General features: G+C 40.8%; 1 pseudogene; it reads left to right on the top strand.

The window, feature by feature from the left end:
* LOC115279436 overlaps nucleotides 1-11,228 on the top strand; it is a 14,103-nt pseudogene extending 2,875 nt beyond the window's left edge.
* Nucleotides 11,229-23,139: the final 11,911 nt, after the last annotated feature.

The following is a 23,139-nucleotide window of genomic DNA, read 5'->3' as shown; positions in this document are numbered from 1 at the left end:
ACCGGGACTACTTACCTTACTATATTTTCTAAGGAGTGAATAATCTCATCCAATAAGCTAACTTATTTAAAGACCTTTCTTTTTGTGACATAGACTCCATCCATCCTGTCTGATTTCCAAGGAAGTAGTCGGCCTGTTTCTGAGAACAGCTGAAATCAGTGCTGTACATTCCAGATCTAAAAGGTCTTTTCTTTTGTTGTGGGCTTCTATTCCTTTTGAAGTATTTTTGAACACTGAGGTCTCTGAAACTACTAGGTCTCTAGAACTGTAATTGTAAAAAGAACTTGCTTGCAGCTTTAACAATTAGAAACTCTTCCCAAGTAAAACCTGTCTTCAAGTGTGAAAAAAAAAAGAATAAAATAAACATACACACACACACACACACACACACACGCACACACAATATCTGAGAAGCATGATAAAGTGAAGCGCAATGAAATAAGGTATGCCTGTAGTTGAAAATGGAGGGTGGCTGGTGAGCATAACAAATTTTCGTTATGGAAGAACATGGGGTTGGATGTGGTTTCTACCAACAGAACTTTTACAGAGATATTTGAGATGGAGTATGAAGTATATCATTCCCTTTTCTATTTTATCAACATAATTTCAATTTTATTGGGAGTAGCAATGTGCCCAGTTAAAAACACTCACTGTTCCCAGGCTCTCTTATAGCCAGAAATAGCTGTATGACACTGTTTACAAACACAACCTCTGTGTGGTAAAATCACTGAGATTGGTTCTCTTGTATACAACTAAACACCATTCTAACTGACATGGACAATGGGCTGTTTATCTACATATGTACAACTCGGCCTAAAACGATTATACAAGATGCTAAAATATTACTTAAGCGTATTTTATTGTGCCACCATAATAATGACACGCATCCAGAAGTTGAGAAAGAAGCTCTAATTGTACATATATTAGGTTTTTAGTAGTATTATGTTCTTCTAAGAACAAGCCATAGTCATTGCCAAAACTCAGATATTATTCACAAAGTAGATCTAGAACCTCGACCTTAAATCAATGCCTTTTAGTTGTTAATTATTAATAAATGTTCACCTGAAGACGAACCCAATTTTCAAGAGCCAAGTTGAAATAAACTGTAACCTTCCTTCTGGTTTAGGGATATGGGGCATACACATCTCCCATAGTCAAATGACTTAATAAGTACTTGCTGAGCATCCGCTCCAGGCCAGACACTGGGCCAGGCCATGGAATATTAGAATAACCTTTAGTTCTAGAAAACCTATTCCATGTCACAAATGAGTCCAACCAGCTTGGAGTGGGGCAGTCGGGAAATTTATGTGCCGAGTAAGTTTTTTTTTATTGGTAAAATATAATGGTGGAGGAGATGGTGAGAATCAACTATTGTTTTCCAGCAGCTTATATTTTGAAGCAGGGTGTTTTGTCCTTGGTCAGATAAATTGGTGACTTCTAAAATAATCCACATTTCTAAAGTTACTTTAATCACTTCTTAGTCTTCCTTTTGTGAATTCTGAACTCCTAAATGTGGCTAGGGTTTGGATCCAAAAATAAATAGTTTCCATTTCTACCCCCATTTAGAAACAACATACAAATGGAAAAGTTGGGTTCAAACTCACGTTAAGCACTAATTACAAGAGACGTCAATAGATGGCCTGGTCTTCACACTACTTCTCCATTTCACAGGAAATCTGGCAACACTTCATCATCAGTGGGCACTTATTAATCGTTTTCCTCTGTATACTTTATAACAGTATTTGTCACTATAGTGATTCCCTGAAAACTGAGCTGGTCAGCCAGCAAGGAATCCTTTCTCCTTTGAGCACGCTAAAATTAACTGCTCATTATGAGGTGCCACAGGAAGTCAACTAATGTGTCTTGTCCAGCAACAGTCACTTAAATCCGTCACTGCTCAGTGATGTGAACTATGAAGTCTCTGTGTTCAAAACGCAGACACTGCCCCGCCCAGAGCTTCGATGGTCTGAGCTCCCCACTCCAGAAACTTAGCCATCATTCGCAGCCACATTTATTTCGCTCTGAAGTGATTGCTGCTAAGCAAATTTACGCTTGTCCACCTTGGCTTCCCTTAGGAGATTCAATGCAAGAGTCCTAGAATAACCAAACATAAATTAAGTTTGTGGAAATTAACTAACTCATACATCAAGAGAATGTCAGCACCAACAGCAGCTAGAAAGAAATTCAAAGTCCTCTCTGGAGTTGAATATTATTGGATCGTGATGATGCATTTGCTTACAAAGTCACAGATTTTCGGCTTCCACTTGTTGTTTATGTTATTTGGCAAAGACATTTACAAGTTAATGACAGGACTTCTGATTCTGGGAAGAAAGTAGGTATACTCTAATCTTCTTACTAGGTATGACTAAAAACACCGGACATTTTATATATAAAACACTGAAAAGGGGCTCCCGGTGGCTCAGTCAGTTAAGTGTCTAACTCTTGGTTTCAACTCAGGTCATGATCTCACTGTTCATGGTTTCGAGCCCTGCATCAGGCTCTGCACTGACAGTGCAGAGCCTGCTTGGGATTCTGCTTCCTTCTCTCTCTCTGCCCCTCCCCTGTTCTCTCTCTCTCTCTCTCTCTCTCTCTCTCAAAATAAATAAATAAATATTTAAAAGATAATAATAAAATAAAACATTGAAAAGTTGGAGAGAGGAAGCCAGACCAGCTAGAGACCTAGGACCTGAGGAAAGACAGGTAATTGAGTTCCCTGGTTTTTGTCTTTTGGGGGCCTTTTTGGTTTTGGTTTGGTTTGGTTTGGTTTGGTTTTATTTTGTTCTGTTTTGTGCCTCATATATTACAGACTTGGAGCTAAGGAAGCCAGCAACCTGGAAATGCCAGTGCGAACAGACAAGAAAAGTCCTGGCTGAAGCTTATGCTGTCTAGGCAAAGATCCAGGAAAAGGGTAGCTGAGCAAGACAAAAAGCTTTTAGAAAATAACCACCGTCCTCCAGCCAAACACTACAGGAAAACCTATGTCCCTCTCCCACACTAGCAAAGGCCAAGTCAAGAACCTAGAATCCCACCCTCTCCAGGAAGTAAGGAAGAACCCTTTGACCCCAGGCCACGCCCATAAGTTGGTGTTAGTGGAGATCACCCAGCAGAAATGCAACACCCTTGTGTCTGGTGTCAGGGGAGGTCGAAGGGGGACTCAACACACTCACCATTATCCAGCAGTAATGGGGTCACCCACCCACTGCCATGATGTCAGTGCAGCCAAGAGGGGAGGTGTTCCGCCCCACACAGCCAGGACAGATTGGAGCCCTACCGGGGAGTCAGCACTCCCACCGCCCCCTGAGCAATGAAGAGATTCCCTGGGCGTCAAGGGAGACTGAGTGGCGAACCTGGACTTTACCCCCATCTGGCAATAATGACGCAGCATTGTCCTGCTCCCCCTGGATCCGAGTTAGAAGACAACCAAACCAAAGGTCTCCTTACGTAGTACTCAATGTTCAGGTATCAGTGTAAAGTCACTCATCATTCCAAGAGCCAGAAAGATCTCAAACTGAATGAGAACAGGCAAAAGAGGCCAAAAATGAGATGACATAGATGTTAAAATTATCTGATAAAGATTTTAAAGCACCCAACATAAAAAATACTTGATGGAGCAAATACAAAACATGCTTGAAACAATGAAAAAAAAAGATCTCAGGAAAAACATAAACATCTCAGCAAGAAATAGTAGAAAGAATAACCAAATGGAAAATTGAGAACTAAAACAATATTACTGAAATGAAAAAAGGCTGAAATGGATGAATAGGCTCAAGAGCAGAATGCAAAGGAAAAGGGGAAAATCTGTGAACTGGAGGCAAACCAACAGGATTTGCCCAATCTGAGTAGCAGAAAAAACTAAACTAAAAAAAAATAAGTAAACAGAACCTCAAGATACTTGTGGGCTATAACAAAAATCTAATATTTGAGTCATTGGAGTTTCAGAAGAGAGGAGAATATGTGTGAGCCCGAGAGGGACCCAAGGAACAAATGGTTGGAAACTTTCTAACTTAGCAAAAGATGTAGCCTACAGATTCAAAATGCTAAGTGAACTTCAAATAAGATAAATGCAAAGTAATTAACACCAAGGTACATCATAACCAAACTTCTGAAAATTAAAGCAAAGCAATTTTTGAAAGAATCCAGAGAAAAAAAATAACACCTCACCTATATGGGAAGACATTTCAAATGACCATAGATTTCTCATCAGAAACCATGGAAGCCAGAGGAAATGGCTTAAAAGAATTATAAAAAAAAAAAAAAAAAAAAAACTAACTGCCAAACCAAAATTCTATATCCAATGAAAATGTCCTTGAGGAATGAAAGGGAGATAAAAAGATCCTCAGAGGAAGGGAAACAGAGAATTTGTCACCAGTAAATCTACTCTAAAGGAATGGCAAAAGAAAGTTCTCTAAACAGACAGGAAATGGTTTTTTTTTTTTAAAAAAAAGGAATTTTGAGAGAGAGAGAGAGAGAGAAAGCACATCAGCAAGGGGAGGGACAGAAAGAGAGGGAGAGAGAGAGAATCCCAAACAGGCTCCGTGCTGTCAGTGCAAAGCTGACACAGACTTGATCCCAAAAACCATGTGATCGTGACCTAAGCTGAAATCAAGAGTTGGATGCTTAACTAAGCCACCCAGGTACCCCGAAAAAGGAAGGAATCTTGAGACATCAGAAAGGGAGAAAGAACACAATAAGCACAAATATAAGTAAGAATAATAAACTTTTCTTTCCCTCTTGAGGATTATATCACATTACATTGTATTATATAACATTATACTATATTATAATACAGTGCAGAGTTGAGGAAAAATTATAAAAATCTGATAAAATGTTTAAAATAATTGTGTTATAAAAATTAGAAGGTAAAGTGCTTGGAAGTACAGTTTCTACAAGTCTTTCCAACTGGCAAAATGACAGCACCAGTACACTGTGATCAGATATTTGATGTAATACCTAGAGCAAAGCACTGTAAGCACTACATAAGGAGAGACCTCAAAATTCTCTAGACATATCCAAATTTAATTCTAAAATAATTGTTCAACCACAGGAAAGAAGGAAAAAGAAAATAGAGAAATAAAAACCAGAAAGAACAAACAGAAACCGAAAGAGTATAATGACAAGCTTAGCCCCTAACATATTACTAAGTACATTAAATATAAACATATAATACAAATATAATACAATACAAATCAACTCTATGCTGTCCCCAAGAAACTCACTTCAAACATAGTGATTTAGGCAATTTGAAAGTAAAAGTGTGGAAAAGACACACCATTCAAACAATGGCCAAATGACTGTAGAAAAGAATATATTAATATCTTTAAAAAGTGGACTTCAGAATAAAGAAAATTATCAGAGACAAAAACGATATTAAGTAATGGTAAAGGGTCATCCACCAAGTAAACATAGAAACCCAAATATGTGTGCTCCAAACAACATCACAAAATATGGGAGGCAAAAACCAACAGCATTGGAAGCGGGAATAAACAAGCCCACAATTATAGTAGGAGACTTCAACATCTTTCTCTCAGCAATTGTTAAAAGAATTAGAAAGAAAATCAGCCAGAATATGTACTAAATCAGCAACACTATTAGTAAACAGGTTCTATTCAACATTTGTAGAATCCTCCAGCCAACAACAGCCAAATACACATTTTTTTCAAGAACCCAAGGAAAACACACCAAAATAGACTACATCCTATGGCATTAAAAAATTAAATTAAAACTTTACAAATTTTAAAGAATTGAAATCAAGCATTCCTTGAGCACAATATTAACAAACCAGAAATCAACAACAGAATATCCAACCATTTGGAAGCTAAAAACCCTCTGAAACACCTGTAAAAACTCAAGAGAAAAAAAAGGAAAGAAGGGAAAGAGGGAAAGAGAGACAGAGAGAGAGGGAGGGAGGGAGGAGAGAAGGAAGTGATGAAGAAAACCTCAAAGGAAATTAAAACATACATTGAATCCAGTGAAACTGAAAATATAACATATCAAAATTTGTGGGACTGAGCTAAAGCACTGCAGAAGGGAAATTTATACCACTATATGCATACATTAGAAAAAAGAAAATTTTAAATCAGTAGTTTAATCTCTGACCTCAAGAACCTAGAAAAAGAACAACAGAAACTAAAAACAATAGAAAGAAGGAAGTAATAGTAAGCAAAAATCACTAAAAGTGAAAACAAAAATAATAAAGAATATCAGTTAAAAAAAATTGGTATTTTGAAAAGATCAGCAAAACCGGCAAACCTCTAGTAAAACACATTTTTAAAAGAGAAAACACAAAACATCAGTATCAGGAAGGATATTTTCCCTGCAGAATTCAAGGGATAAGAAGGGAATACCACCAACAGGTCTACACCCATAAATTTGACAAATTAGGTGAAATGGAAAAATTCCTTGGAAAATACAAACTAACAACTCACTCAGGACTAAATAGATCATTTGAATAGCGCTGTGTTTTAAAAATTGAATTCATAATTAACAGCTCTCAAAAAAAAAATCTGCAGGTCCACTGAAGAATTCTACCAAACATAGACATAAGAATTAACAATTCTACAGAATCATTCCAAAAAATAAAAGAGAAGGGACTACTTCTGAATTCAAAATTAGACAAACACATTTCAAAAACAAGGGAGGGGCTGGGAGACTACAAACTAGTATCTTTCATGAATATAGGTGTAAAAGTCCTTAACAAAACATTATCAAGTAGAATTCTGTGATATGGAAAAAGAATTATATACAATGTCCAAATGGGTCTTACCTCAAGTATCCAAAACTGGTTCAGTATATGAAAATCAATCATTGCAACCCACCATATTCACAGACTAAACAAGGAAATTGTTTTAATCCCCCGTTACAAACAATCCCAATTGTATCAACTAATGCAAAAAAAAAAAAAAAAGTAGTTGATAAAATTCAATTCAAATACCTGTTCATGATTTTTTAGAAGCTCAGGAAAATAGAAATAGAGAGAAACATCTTCTAGTTGATTCGGGAACATCAGAAAACCTTGCAGCCAATATTATACTTAGTAGTGAATGACTGAATGCTTTCTTCCTAAGACTATGGACAAGGCAAAGATATCGACACTTATTCAACGCAGTACTGAAGTTCCAGCCAGTGCACTCAGGCAAGAAAAGGAAATAAAAGCACACAGATCAGAGAAGAAAGAACAAAACTGTCCCTATTTGCAGATGACATGGTTGTCTACATAGAAAATCCCCAAGAAAAGAAAAAACGTAAACTTCTGGAACTAGTAAGTGAGTGCAGCAATGTCACAGGATACAAAATAACTAGAATTAAACACATAGACCTTAAAATTAAAAATACAATGCCGTTTACACTCGGTCTAAAAAAGAAAAATGTTTAAGTGTAAATGTAAGGAAACATGTATAGGATTTTTACAGCAGAAATTATAAAATGCTGGTAAAAGAAATCAAAGATAATTTGAACAAACAGAGAAATAAATGGATGGTGTGGATGGACTGGAAGACTCAAAATAATTCCACGAGACTTTTTGCAGATATAAACAAGATCCTTTAAATGTATATGAAAAGGCAAAAGAAGTAGAATAGGTACAATTTTGACAAAGAATAATAAGGTGGGGGTAATCAGCACCCAATTTCAAGACTCCTATAACTAGAGCAGCCAAGGTTGTCTGGCATTGGTGAAGGGACAGACACAGGCATCCATGAGACAGAGTAGACAACCCAGAAGTAGACCAAATCAGTATGTCCAACTGGCCTCTGACAAAGGTCCAAAAGCAAATGAATGGCCTAAAAATAGCTTATCAGCAAATGGAGCTGGAGCAATTGGGTATCCATAGGCAAAAAAAAAAAAAAAAAAAAAAAAAAAATCCTAAACCTAAGTGTCTTACCTTCTACAATGCTTATCTCAATATATGTCATGGACTTAAAAAGAAAACGTTTTGGGAAAACATACACGAAAGTATTCATGATCCAGTAACCAAGCAAGAGCTGTTAAACTTGATCAGAAAAGCGCAATCAATAAAAGAAAAAATAATAAATTGGACTTCAACAAAATTAACAACTTTTCCTCTGTGAAAGATACTGATCAAAGATGAAAAAACAAGCTTCAGACAAGGAAGAAATACTTGCAGGCCACATATCTGACAAAGGACATTTAAGAAATAGAAAGAGAGTATTAAGAACTCTCAAAATTTAGCAGTAAAAGGAAAAAATCCATAAGAACATGGGCAAAAGTCACGAAGAGACAATTCACTGAAGAAGGTATACAGGTGACAAATAAGCACACAAGAAAAATCTCCAGCATCATTAGCCAGTACAGGAATGCAAATTTAAATGAGATATTTGGGCGCCTGGGTGGCTCAGTCAGTTGAGCATCTGGCTTCGGCTCAGGTCATGATCTCCCAGTTTGTGAGTTTGAACCCCGTGTCGGGCTCTGTGCTGACAGCTCAGAGCCTGGAGCCCACTTCGGATTCTGTGTCTCCCTCTCTCTCTGACCCTCTCCTGCTCAAGCTATCTCTCTCTCTCTCAAAAATAAATAAAACATTAAAAGAAATTTAAAATGAGATATTATTACACATTTATCAAGATAGCTAAATTAAAAGAAAATGAAAAATCATAATAACACTAAATGATGACAAGGATGCCAAGAAACTGGATCACTCACACATTGCTGGTGAGAATATAAAATGATAGTCACTCTGGAAAACAGCTTGATAATAAAGTAAATAAATATGCAACTACTATGCAACTTAGCAATTGCTCTCCTCAGCATTTATTCTAGAACAATGAAGATTTACATTCACACAAAAAGAAACCTGCACATAAATGTACAACCTTATTTATAACAGCCCAAAATAGGAAATATTCCAGATAGCCTTCGTGGGGTGAATGACTCACAAATAACGGTATGTTCATGCCATGGAACACTACTTGGTAATAAAAAGCAGTGAACTATTGATACACCCAAGCTGTATAAGTCTCCAGAGAGTTACTCATCAATGAAAACAAATTATACACCATAACCTCCCATTTATGTAACATTCTTGAAGTAGCAAAATTATAGAAATGAAGAGCTGGTTGATGAGTGGCTACCCCCTTTCAGGTGGGTACATTGGAAGAATTTGTAGGTATGGCTATAATTCTTCCTTTAAAAAATAAAATGTTTGTCTTTGAGAGAGAGAGAAAGCAGGGGAAAGACAGCGAGAGAGTGGGACAGAGGATCTGAAGTAGGCTCTGAGCTGACAACAGAGAGCCTGATGTGTGGCTTGAACCCACAAACCACAAGACCATGACCTGAGCCCAAATGCGGCACCTAATCAACTGAGCCACTCAGGTGCCCCCAAAGGGAAATTTAAAGGATATTTATGGAGTTGGAAACACTCTGTACTTTGTATCAACGTCAATATCTTAGTTGCAACATTATTCTACACTTTTAAAAAATGTTACCATTGGGGGGAACTGGGTAGTGGTTACATAAGATTTTTTGTATTTTTTTTTTACAACTGCATGTGAACCTACTATGAATTAATTCAAAATGAAAAATCTTAGTTTTAAAAAAAATGACAGTTCCTTGGTACCCAAAGCCTAATGGAAATACAAAAAAAAAAAAAAAAAAAAGAATTTTTGTCATTTTACTCTTTCTCATCTACCCTTTCCTGCAGCTGGAAAGTGTTCATCCTTCATGAACATTCTGCAAAGGTATTGGGCAAATTCCTTACTTGGGCATTAAACACCATATTCTTTCCTCTCCCAGTAGAACAGACTCCTTGGTTTAGAGATCATGTAAAGTCTTACTGAAAAAGACAGTATAGACAAGAGTAAAACATTAGCCTGAGTTTGGAGATGCCGCCAAAGTCTGTACGACCTTGGAAAAGACACTTAGCTTCTTTGTCGTTGTTTCTCCAACTACAGAAGAAACCTGAATATTGCCATTGTATAAATGCCAAAATCTATAGAAGTAATAACATTTTACCACTACAAAGAAATACTGTGGTGAACTGTGCCTCCTTCTTAATGAGTCATTAGTCACAGAAGTAATTAATTCTATTTCCCTTCTCCTTATGTCAAGGTTTTCGTACCTCAGCCGCAGTCTCTGCCCCTAGACTGAGCCCTGCCCCGTCTGTCCGCTGGAAGGACTTACTTCCTTCAGCAGTATGTTCGGGCTAATTCCAACATCCCAATGTGCTGACCCGACACCATGACAAAACCTGATGTAAATGACCTTGGCTGAGAACTGGAGCTGATGAGCCCAAAACACAAACAAACGCAGCAGGAATAATAGCTACCAATTACAGGGTATTTCTTATGGAATAAGCTCCACTTTAATGACGTTACAGACCTTAATTTTTAACAGCAACCCAATGCAGTGAGTGTGAAAAGCCCCGCTTCAAATCGGGACATACGTTCCCCAAGCAGCAGGCCCGCTTCCAGCGGAGGCCACGGCCCGTGGGAGGCGACGCAGCAGTGCCCGGGTGCAGAGGCCCCCCACGCCTGCCCCAGCTCGCTGGAGCCACGGAGCCCCCTTACTGTGCCACACTGAGCTCCAGCCCCCGCTCCAATCCCAGAGAGCACGCCTACCAAGGAATCCCGGGGATGTGGCGGCGCCTCGGAAGGAACTGCAGGAGGTGGGTCTCCCACCCACCACAGTCACCAGCCCAGTCACCTGGGCCCCATGACATCCACAGCCAAGTCCAAGGACTCTCTTTGGACCCAAGTGCTCATTAAAACGCAAAGATGAAGTATTCCATCTTATTTCTCTCTGTGAACCATACTAAACAAAGGCTCGGCGTCAACATTCAATGTCAATTATGTCATTCTTGACTATGAGAGGCTTGAACCCTCTGCCTGCTGTAGTCTGATTTTAAATTATCCAACAGCAGGACTTTGCCAATCGCCTTTGCCAGGGCCTTCCCTGGTCGCCAATACAAAGTGGAAGGAATTTATGAAATCCTCAGCTAGTTTTGTCTCCTCATTTATCTTCACACCCCCTTGGACTATAACACCTGCTTCCCAGAATCACATTATTGAGAGGTTCCAAGTCAGTCATTGGGCCCAGTGGGGCAAGACTCCGTCCCAGCCGTGGGCCCTGGAGACTCTGGGTCCAGCACGGTCTGACATGGCTCATAAGGATTGTAAAGACCATCCTCTGGCAGGTTATGAACCTTCAGCACGTCCAAGATTGAAGCTGCAACACAGCAGCAGTACGGCATGTACAAAACCAAACAACCAAATAACTAACAGGGGAGCGGGAAGCTTCTATGCTCTATGCGGCTATGCTCTATGCGGCTATGCTCTATGCTTCTATGCTCTATGCGGCTATGCTCTATGCTTCTATGCTCTATGTGGCTATGCTCTATGCGGCTATGCTCTATGCTTCTATGCTCTATACGGCTATGCTCTATGCTTCTATGCTCTATGCTTCTATGCTCTATGTGGCTATGCTCTATGCGGCTATGCTCTATGCGGCTATGCTCTATGCTTCTATGCTCTATACGGCTATGCTCTATGCTTCTATGCTCTATGCTTCTATGCTCTATGCTTCTATGCTCTATGCGGCTATGCTCTATGCTTCTATGCTCTATGCGGCTCACTTACAAATGCATATACACCCATCCCATACATTTATGTCTGGAAGCTGCAAAAGTTCAAGTAGAGCTTGCTTTATATTTCCGTAGGAGCCAAAAATGACATTTAAATGATCCATTCCATTAATATTGTAACGTTTTGTCAATGTGGAATGCATTTTAATCAAAAGCCCCCTGCAAATGGTCTCCTTTGTTGTCTTTTCTTGTTGGCTCGTTTTATCAACATCTGCTATGTTTAGACAATATGAATTAAAACTGGGGCATGCTGTTTGTACTCAGCTACTTTTGTTGAGAGTGTGACATCCCGAGATTGGCAGTGTTTATGTAAATCAGTGTGGCTGACACAGTCATCATAAACAAATGAGGGATATATAACAAACACATTGTTCACGCAGGAAATGTTTGTTTGGAGACTTGGCTTTGGTCTCGCCAGATTGATGAAGAGTTGCTGATATTGCAGATCTGTGCTGCACTGTCCCCCAGGCCGCCTCCGCCGCAGGCCGGGCGAGGCCTCCGGGTCCTGGGGCCTCGCTCTTGGCCCACCAGGGAAGTGGCTGAGGTTCCCCAGCTGAAGCCTGACCAGCTAGATGGGTTTGGACGCCGAGTGGTGCCCCCGGCCGCTCGGGTGCGCGCTGCAGCCCAGGGCCTCAGCCAGCTGCACACCGTCACGGGGGCTCTGAGGAGGCATTGCTCCAGCAAGGCCCTCTGACCCAGGGCCTAGATCTCATTCAGAAAACAAGGACAATAGGGAAATAGTCACACACGTGTGCAAAGACACACAGATGGGCCTGTTCGTGGCAGGATTGCTTACATGAGCAAAAGGCCAGAAAGAAAACGGAGTCCAACAGGGAGATGGTGAAACAGATGGAAATACCTAAACCATGCCCAAGAGCAGTGCAGGCACATGAGGCTCGCTCGCGCTCTCTCTCTCTCTCTCTCTCTCTCTCTCTCTCTCTCTCTCTCTCCCTCCCTCCCTCCCTCTCTCCCCGCTGTGCTTACATCACCGCACTGCGGCCGGACCTCTACTGTGGGTGCGGGCTGGGCTGCGCTGCGGTGCCGGGCGGGGCTCCTCTGAGCTGACTTACTGGGCTGAGCTCTGTGATACACGGTCTGTGCTGCTCTGTGCTGTCTGTGCTGCACCCTGCTGCACGCACCTGGACTGGACTCCGCTGCAGGGTGCTGTACTGTTGTCACTCTGTTGCGGGTTCCCCAGCGGGACCGCGCCGCGCGGGGGGGGGCGGGTTCCCCAGCGGGACCGCGCCGCGCCGTTCTGCTCTGGGCTCGGGTGTCCTCCATGCTAATATATTGCGCTGCAGTGCGTCATCCTGCACCATACGCTGTCCCATACTACACGGGGCGGTATGGTGTATCCCGCACGGTGCTGTCCGGTGCTCACTGTGCGGCCGGTCCGCTGTACTCCTCGTTCCGTGCTCTACTGTACTGTACTCTCATATGCTGGACCAGACTCCATCATCCTGCACCATATGCTCTACACGCGCCCCTGGCCTGGATCGCACTACGCTGCAGTGTGCCACACTACACTCACTGGGGTGCAGGTCCCCCAGCAGCACTAGGCTGCACCCCCCGTACACTGCGCTGCTCTGTGCGCTCACATACTCCACTACCGTGTATTGGACCGCACCGCACCACACTGTACCACACCGGCCTGAATCATAACTATATTCTGCGCACTAAAGTTACTCTGCTCCGTTGTAGTATACTATGCTGTGCTACATGGTATTGTAGTGTTCCACACCACACCACACTGTACCATAGCACAAGAGAGACCAAGCTGACCATGTAACACATTGTATTTTTTCAATAAGCACCTGTCCCCCGGCTGGCCGGCCCCTGCTCTGAACACAGGCTCTTGAGGCCCAGTGGAATCGGCTGTGATCTACTTCCTTGGAGCGCTCACAGTCTTGCCTGCTAACTGACCTGGATTGACCACCCCCACAAATCAGTCTCACCCAACACTACCATCTAGACCTAAGGCCTTGACCTAAATTTATGTTGCAGCAAATTTCTCCACCTTCAGAAAAGTCTTCATCCTTCCCCCCAGGCTCATTCCCTGGATGTTTCTATAGTTGGTAAGGACAGAAAGTCCTAGCCACCAAAAATTTTGCGTGAGTACCTAGCAGCCCATCACAGACAGCCTTTCCCTGTTTTGAACAGGGTAGGATGGAATATTGGTACCTTTGGCAAGGTACTCCAGTACCTTGGGTACCAGGTGAAATGACCACCCCCCAGGCAGGATACCATGCTTAGTTACTGGGGGCTAATGTACGAAAGTCAGAAGCCTTGAGTATGGTCTCTCCCTGAATTTGGCAAATGACCCATTCACCTTCTCAGAATCTCCAATTTATCCACCAACAAAGGCAATGAGTGAGCTGAGTTCTGGGGCTCATTCTTACCCTGAGTCAGCGTGCCCCACATCTCCCTTACACAATTCCTTTAGTGCTGCTGTTGGCCTTCCTCCCCACCATCACCATGGCCCCCTGACTCTGCACCAATAAATGTGAGAAGCAAGGATTCGCCCTGGAGGTGGGGATTCCATAGGTTTAGCCCTTCTGGAGAGAAATAGGAAATATGAGAATAGATTGTACATGTAAATGGCCCAGGCATATCCCCACTCAGCAGTGGTCATCAGAGCTACCAAGGGGCACTGTGCTAGAGGTCACTGCGAAGGACTTCAAGTTTCTAATTCAAGCCATAAAGTCAAGTCAGCATAAATCTGTTCCCTTTGCTCTCCACCCACCCCTCTTCCAAACTTCTTTCTTGAACAGCCATGTGATATGCACATGAACTGTCAAGTTAAGATGGCTCCTCCTCAAGTTACATTTTATTTTAATCAAGAAGTGAACCAAAACTATGATACCTAGTGAATGAATATCTAATGGCAAAGTTTCAGTTACCTACTCTGGTTGCAGACACAGCAAAGGGTTGTACTAAAATGCCTAAAATCCCACTGAGTGGGCATTGAGCTGATCTTCTGAAGCACAGAACTCAAGCTGCTGTGAGATTGAACACGACACTCCAATCATGCCTCTGGTAATCCTGACTCTCAACTGAGTGAGATGCCATGCATCCAACAGGCCTACAAGAGTCCAGAACTTCCTCATACTAGTGGTCCCGTGACTGTTTCATCTTACCACATGAAAACCATCTGTCCACCCCACCCTCCTCACTGCTTCTGCCTTTGCCTCTAAGAGTGCACTGCAGGGCGCAGAGCCGACACCCCATGAGCATTTGGTCTACAGAGAAGTAGGTAACAAATGGATGTTGAACAGAAATCCAAGAGTGGGAAAGTAGATGTAAAAGCTGAAGCCAAAGGTCAATGCTGGTCACAATGCTGGTTCTTCAGATTGAGTATACTGAGAGATTTTTAGGTTAGATCACTCTAAGAGAATTTTATTGACCAGTAACCATTGTTCTGGGCCTTTCAGACATTATACAGATGACACAACCCTTTGTGGCATCCAGAACATACTGCCTCTCACTCTTTGTCTGCTTCCCCAGGTTTTTCCCCATTTACTGTCCACTTGTTCTCCCTACATATAAAGTGCCTGCCTTCAATCCAGAATTTGGGAAACAAGAACTAAGAAAGGATCATTTTTCATAGATGTGCAGAATGGAGGAGGTGGGAGGCAGATAGTGAACTTCCACTGGGCATTCACCAAGTAAGAAGCCCTTCCCAATTCAGTCAAAGTGCAGAGCAGTTACTTTCAAATAAACAGTCAGATTTAGGGGTCTCTATGGGGCAGGATCATGACCGAGGGCAGTTCAGTGCCACTGGTGGTGTTTCTAAAGATGATGAGGAAAATGATGCAGGGAAATTCCAGAGAGCGTTATAGCCCCAGTTTGTAAAATATCTATCAAGGTCAACAGCAAGTAACACCCAATTGTTAATATTCCTGTAGATATCCTGCGCAGAAAGCAGTGCCTTTCTCATCAATGAGATTCCTATTTACACACAAAACTGTTTTGTCAGCTCCACCCTCTTCCTACTCCTCCTGGGGAGACAGCAAGAACTTTTGGCCATACTTTCTAAAGGATGTTGTACTGAAACCCACAGACCTTCTCTATAACAATGCAGGAAATTGGAGCAAGGAAGTGGATGAGCTGGTTGTATTGGGTCACGATGAAAGAGTCAGATGACCATTTACTATTGCTTTGTTTGACAGAAGGAAATAATTAGCTCTGGAAATCACTCTGTTTTATAAAAGAAATAACACCTCTTTCCTAGAGTTTGGAATGGTAGCCACAGAATATTTTTCAGCATCTAAAGTAAGACTGTGATGATACCAGATTTCTGGAATAGAGAATCTTTCAACCCCAAAAAATACTGCCTATTTTGAGCACAAAGGAAGTAAGAAGTCCCCTTTGACCCAACATCTATTTGTATTAACAGTATTCTGCCACTTAGAAAATGAGTTCTTTCTGTACCAAGCCCTTAAAAATGGTGAAATAGTATCATATCACTAACATTGAAACTACAAGTATCCACTGAGCTATTTTGCCCTGAATCTAAAGCTCTACCAACATTTATCATTTCATTTGCACACTTTTCACCAATAAGCTTCATAAGGGTGTCTGTCCATCATCAACTGTCCAAGTGTGTGTTAAAAAGCCAATATTCTAGGCATAGGGCTAGGCATTTATCATAGTCATTAGTTATCAAAATCAATTTATCAACATCTACATGATAAGATTTCAACAAAACTTCCCTAAAGATAGTCACCAACTTCATTTTTAATGCTCACAATGTTTCCTGGCCCTTGAGCACCCTTTTAGCCAGATCACACCATACAGTCCTCCTTACCTAGAACATGACTAAAAACCACAGAAGGGTAATAGACTATCTTATTTATATTGGGATTTCTAGAACTGACAGAAGATCCAGCACCAGTGAGTGGATGGGTAGATTAGTGTATGGATGGATGGATGGATGGATGGATGAAGTCCTTAAATATGTAATTAAAAAATTAAAAGGTGGGGAAAGGAAGATTAGAGAGTATTAATCATAATACTAGGAAAAGCCTAGAATCTTGGAGCTGAAACAGGAAAAGTAGGAAACTGGTTCTCTATGTCTTTCACAAGAAAATTTTAAGCTGCACCAAGTTGAAAGACACAGAAAAAAGCTTGTGTTGCCACAAAAGAAAGCACATGTGCAAACAATTTTTATTTTCAAAGAAATACCTACCTAGAAAGAACTAATTTCATAAATTCACCTTCAGTCTTCACTCCAACTGGAGGAAAAGGGATGACTATGTCAAGTCTTGTCTTAGAAGTTCAGATCTTTGGTGGAGCCATGAGGAAATGCATTCCCTCATTCCTCACTAATGCAGCCTTAGTTTAAGCTCCTTCTGAAGGAAGATAAAGGGCTTGGCTCATTCACACACAACTTGAAAAGATCTCTGAAAATCAAATCTAAGAGCATGCTCTCCAGGACATCTCTGGAGCTTAAAAATGGGGGGGCACACCTCATGTGTGTGACGGTGATGCTATGAATATGTCAGAGATAACATCTTAGAGGGCTAGTGATACCAACAGAGCATAGCAAAACAACATACTGCAGAAGTTTTACTAATTTCTGAAACCCATTACTGAGCCCTGAAGAAAAGAAAATTTTGAAAAACTTGTAATATCATTAACTTGGACATGGAGTTAGACAGCTTTTGTGCCTTTACATGCATAAAGTAAGAATGATAAAATTCATTTATAACTTCTTGTGAATTAATTTGTCAAATCACTTCCTAGAACAGCAGATTTGTCCTAGGAAGCCTATGTTAAATAGGTGAATGCAGATTGATGAAGAATGTGTAAAGCAGGCAAGGCACCGAGAAGGAGGACAGAGCCACCAGAGCCCTGTCACTTCCTTTGTGGGCCAGTCCTGACCTTTGCTCGAAGACTCCATCTACTGTAGTGTTATGGACACAGGCTGGCTTTGCCTCAAAACCTGTGCATGTCCTCTGGGCTCCACATTTACTGTAACTGTTCTAACCCATCAAGCCGTGGGAAGAATCTTAAAATCCTGCTGCTGGAGTGTGAGAATGAACTACCATGTGTTAGAAACGATGCAATGGGGCATGATCATAGAAGACTCAGGAAGAGAATCCGTGGGATTGTATTTCACAGAAGTGTTTTGAGTGAAATTGAACTGTTTGGGACTTAATGTAGGTCTCAGAGGCCTATCTCATCCCCGCCCCTGCCCCTGCCTTCTTTGGGTAAGGGATTCAGAGCCCTCAGCTAATTCCAGGCAATGCTGAGACATTCCTTCTGACTTCTTGATTCTCTCTTTTTTTATATAATAGTTTATTGTCAAATTGGTTTCCATATAACACCCAGTGCTTCTCCCCAGAAGTGCCCTCCTCCATGATCATCACACCCTTCCCCCCGCTCCACCTTCAGCCTTCAGTTCCTTTTCAGTATTCAATAGTCTCTCATGATTCGTGTCCCTCTCTCTCCCTAACTCTCTTTCCCTCTTCCCCTCCTCCTGGTCCTCCATTAAGTTTCTCCTGTTCTCCTGTTAGACCTATGAATGCAAACATATGGTATCTGTCCTTCTCTGCCTGAATGATTTCGCTTAGCATGACACCCTCGAGGTCCATCCACCTTGCTACAAATGGCTAGATTTCATTCTTTCTCATTGCCATATAATACTCCCTTGTGTATATATACCACATCTTCTTGATCCATTCATCAGTTGATGGACATTTAGGCTCTTTCCATGATTTGGCTATTGTTGAAAGTACCGCTGCAAACATTGGGGTACATGCGCCCCTTTGCCTCAGCACTCCTGTATCCCTTAGGTAGATCCCCAGCAGTGCTATTGCTGGGTCATAGGGGAGTTCCACTGATAGTTTTTTGGGGAACCTCCAAAACTTTTGATAGTTTTTTGAGGAACTTCCAGAGCAGCTGCACCAGTTTACATTGCCACCAACAGTGTAGGAGGGTGTCCATTTCTCCACATCCTCGCCAGCATCTATAGTCTCTTCATTTGTTCATTTCAGCCACTCTGACTGGTGTGAGGCGGTATCTAAGTATGGTTTTGATTTGTATTTCCCTGATGATGAGCGACGGTGAACATCGTTTCATGTGCCTATTGGTCATCTGCATGTCCTCTTTGGAGAAGTGACTATTCAGATCTTCTGCCCATTTCTTTACTGGATTATTCGTTTTTCGGGTATGGAGTTTGGTGAGTTCCTTATAGATTTTGGATACTAGCCCTTTATCTGATATGCCATTTGCCGCTATCTTTTCCCCTTCTGTCAGTTGCCTGTTTGTTTGTTTGTTTCCTTTGCCTTGCAGAAGATTTTAATCTTGATGAGGTCCCAATAGTTCATTTTTGCTCTTGATTCCCTTGCTTTGGGGATGTGTCGAGTAGGCAATTGCTGCAATTGAGGTCAAGGAGGCTGCTTCCTGCTTTCTCCTCAAGGCTTTTTATGGTTTCCTGTCTCACATTCAGGTCCTTCATCCATTTTGAGTTTATTTTTGTGAATGGTGTCAGAAAGTGGTCTGATTTCATTCTTCTACATGTTGCTGTCCAGCTCTCCCAACACCACCTATTGAAGAGGCTGTCTTTTTTCCATTGGATACTCTTTCCTGCTTTATCAAAGATTAATTGGCCATATACTTGTGGGTCCAGTTCTGGGTTCTCTATTCTATTCCATTGGTCCATGTGTCTGTTTTGTGCCAATACCATACTGTCTTGATGATGACAGCTTTGTAGTAGAGGCTAAAGTCTGGGATTGTGATGCCTCCCGTTTTGGTTTTCTTCTTCAATGTGACTTCGCTATTCAGGGTTTTTTGTGGTTCCATACGAATTTTAAAATAGTTTGTTCTAGCTTTGAGAAGAATACTGGTGCAGCTTTGATGGTGATTGCATCCAGTGTGTAAATTGCTTTGAGTAATAAAGACATTTTCACAATGTTTATTCTTCTGATCCATGAGCATGGAATGTTTTTCCATTTCTTTGGGTCTTCTTCAAGTTCCTTCATAAGTCTTCTATAGTTTTCAGCATATAGGTCTTTTACAACTTTGGTTAGGTTTATTCCTAGGTATTTTATGTGGTTTTTTTTGGTGTGTGTGTGCAGTTGTGAATGGGATCGGTTTTTTTACTTCTCTTTCTGTTGCTTCATTTTTGGTGTATAAGAATGCAGCTGATTTCTGCATGTTGATTTTGTACCTGCCACTTTACTGAATTCATTGTTCAGTTCTAGAAGGCTTCTGGTGGAGTCTGCCGGGATTTCCATGTAGAGTATCATGTCATCTGTGAAAAGTGAAAGTTTGACTTCTTCTTTGCCAGTTCTGATGCCTTTTATTTCCTTTTGCTGTCTGATTGCTGATGCTAGGACTTCCAACACTATGTTAAACAACAATGGTAAGAGTGGACACCCCTGTCATGTCCCTGATCTCAGGGGGAAAGCTCTCAGTTTTTCCCCATTGAGGATGATATTAGCTGTGGGCTTTTCATAAACTGCTTTTATAAGGTTTAGGTAAGTTCCTTCTATCCTGACTTTCTCGAGGGTTTTTATTAAAAAGGGATGTTGTATTTTGTCAAATGCCTTTTCTGCATCTATCAACAAAATCATATGGTTTTTTTTCTTTTCTTTTGTTAATGTGATGGATCACATTGATGGATTTGTGAATATTGAACCAGCCTTGTAACCCAAGAATGAATCCCACTTGATCATAATGGATGATACTTTTTATATGCTGTTGAATTCGATTTGCTAGTATCTTGTTGAGTATTTTTGCATCCATATTCATTAAGGATATTTCCCTGTAGTTCTCTTTTTTTATTGGGTCTCTGTCTGGCTTAGGAATCAAAGTGATATGTGCTTCATAGAATGAGTCAAGAAGTCTTCCTTCCATTTCTATTTTTTGGAATAACTTGAGAAGGGGCGATGTTAACTCTGTTTTAAATGTCTGGTAGAATTCCCCTGGGAATCCATCCTGCCCTGGGCTTTTATTCATTGGGAGATTTTTGATAACTGATTCGATTTCTTCACTGGTTGTGAGTCTGTTCAAATTTTCTATCTCTTCCTGTGTAAATTTTGGTAGTGGATGTACATTTAGGAATTTTTCCATTTCTTCTAGATTGTCCAGTTTGTTGGTATGTAATTTTTCATAGTAATCTCTGATGATTGCTTGTATTTCTGAGGGATCTGTTGTAATAGATCCATTTTCATTCATGATTTTGTCTACTTGAGTGTTCTCTCTTTTCTTTCTGAGGAGCCTACCTAGAGGTTTATCAATTTTGTTTATTTTCTCAAGAAACCAACTCTTGGATTCATTGATCTGTTCAATTGTTTTTGTGGATTCCATCTTGTTTATTTCTGCCCTGATCTTTATTATTTCTCTTCTTTTGCTGGGTTTGGGGTGCTCTTGCTGCTCCCTCTCTAGTTTCCTTAGGTGATCCGTTAGGTTTTGAGTTTGCGCTTTTTCTAGTTTGTTGAGCTAAGCCTCAATTGTAGTGAACTTTCCTCTTAGCACTGCCTTTGCTGCCTCCCAGAGAGTTTGGATTGTTGTATTTTCATTTTCATTTGTTTCCATATATTTTTTAATTTCCTCTCTAATTGCCTGGTTTGCCCAGTCATTCTTAAGTTGGGTAGTTTCTAACCTCCACATTTTTGGAGGTTTTCCAGACTTTTTCCTGTGGTTGATTTCAAGTTTCATAGCATTGTGGTCTAAAAGTATGCATGGTATGATCTCAATTCTTTTGTATTTATGGAGGGCTTTTTGATGACCCAGTATGTGATCAATCTTGCAGAATGTGCCATGCGCACTCGAGAAGAAAGTGAACTCCCTAGCTTCAGGATGCAGAGTTCTAAATATATCCTTTAATTCCATCTGTTCCAATGTGCCACTCAGGTCTACTGTTTGTTTAGTGATTTTTTTGTCTGGTTGACCTATCCATTATTGTCAGTGGGGTATTAAAGTCCCCTGAAATTAGCACATTCTTATCAATAAGATTGCTTCTGTTTGTGATTAGTTGTTTTATGTATTTGGGAGCTCCCAAATTCAGAGCATAGATGTTTATAATTGTTAGCTCTTCCTAATGTAGAGACCCTGTAATTATTAAATAATGTCCTTCTTCATCTTTTGTTACTGCCTTTACTTTAAAGTCTAGTTTGTCCAATGTGAGTATGGCTACTCCGGCTTACTCTTGGTGTCCAGTTGTATGGTAGATATTTCTCCACCCCCTTATTTTCAATCTGGAGGTGTCTTCACGTCTAAGATGAGTCTCTTGTAGACAGCAAATAGATGGATTTTATTTTTTCATCCATTCTGCTACCCTGTGTACTTTAACTGGAGCATTCAGTCCATTTACATTCAGTGTTATTATTGACAAATGTGGGTTTAGATTCATTGTGTTCCCTGTAGAGTGCATGTTTGTCGTGATGTCTCTGGTACCTTATATTCCTTGCTACGTTTCCCGCATAGAGTCCCTCTTAGGATTTCTTGTAGGGCTGGTTTGGTGGTGATGAATTCTCCCAACTTTTGTTTATTTGGGAAAATCTTTATCTCTCCTTCTATTTTGAATGACAGGCTCACTGGATAAAGAATTCTTGGCTGCATATTCTTCCTGTTCATCACATTGAAGATTTCCTGCCATTCCTTTATGGCCTGCCAAGTTTCAGTAGATAAGTCTGTAACCACTCTGATAGGTTTCCCTTTGTATGTTAAGGGCCTTTAATTCCTAGCTGCTTTCAGAATTCTCTCTTTGTCTTTATATTTTGCCAGTTTCACTATGATATGTCATGCTGAAGGTCGGTTTATGTTACGTCTTAGAGGAGTTCAGTATGCCTCTTGAATTTCAATGTCTTTCTCTTTCCCTAGATTGGGGAAATTTTTGTGTATAATTTGGTCCAACACCCCTTTGGGACCTTTTTCTCTTTCTTCTTCTTCAGGGACTCCTATGATACGAATATTGTCCTTTTGAATGCATCACTCAGGTCTCTGATTCTCCTTTCATGCTCCTGTATCACTTTCACTCTCTTTTTCTCGTCTTCTTCTTTTGCTATAACTGTGTCTCCTAATTCACCTATTCTCTCTGCTTCTTCAATCCGTGCATTGGCAGCCTCCATTTTATTATTCACCTCATTTAGAGCCTTTTTAAACTCATCACAGCTGTTTTGAAGGTTCCTAGTCTTTGTATCAATATCTTCCCTGACAGCTTCTATGCTTTTTTCAAGCCCAGCGATTAATTTTATGATAATCATTCTAAATTCTTGTTCAGTTATGTTGCTTGTGTCTGTTTTGAGCCGTTCTGTCACTGTGATTTCTTTAGAGGAGAGTTCTTTCGTTTCATCATTTTGGCCAGCTTTCTGTCTCTTGTCAATTTTAAAAGCTCTTTCTGCACTGTGTGCCTGTTAGTATGGCTCTACTAAAGGAGGCTCTTTGACTGTCCAGGGCCTGTTGTTTCAGGAGATGATCTTTAAATGGTATCTTTCAGTTTCTCTTGTTGTGCTTGTATTAATATATTTCCTTACTCAGTGATAATTGAGACTTTCCACCATGTGAGCTTTGGCCTGTTTTTTGAGGTAGCCCTGAAAAAG

The sequence above is a fragment of the Suricata suricatta genome, chromosome 15, assembly GCF_006229205.1.
Source record: "Suricata suricatta isolate VVHF042 chromosome 15, meerkat_22Aug2017_6uvM2_HiC, whole genome shotgun sequence".
NCBI classification, from domain to species: Eukaryota; Metazoa; Chordata; class Mammalia; order Carnivora; family Herpestidae; genus Suricata; species Suricata suricatta.
The sequence above is the reverse complement of the archived record's forward strand: the minus strand, read 5'-3'. Positions and strand labels throughout refer to the sequence as shown.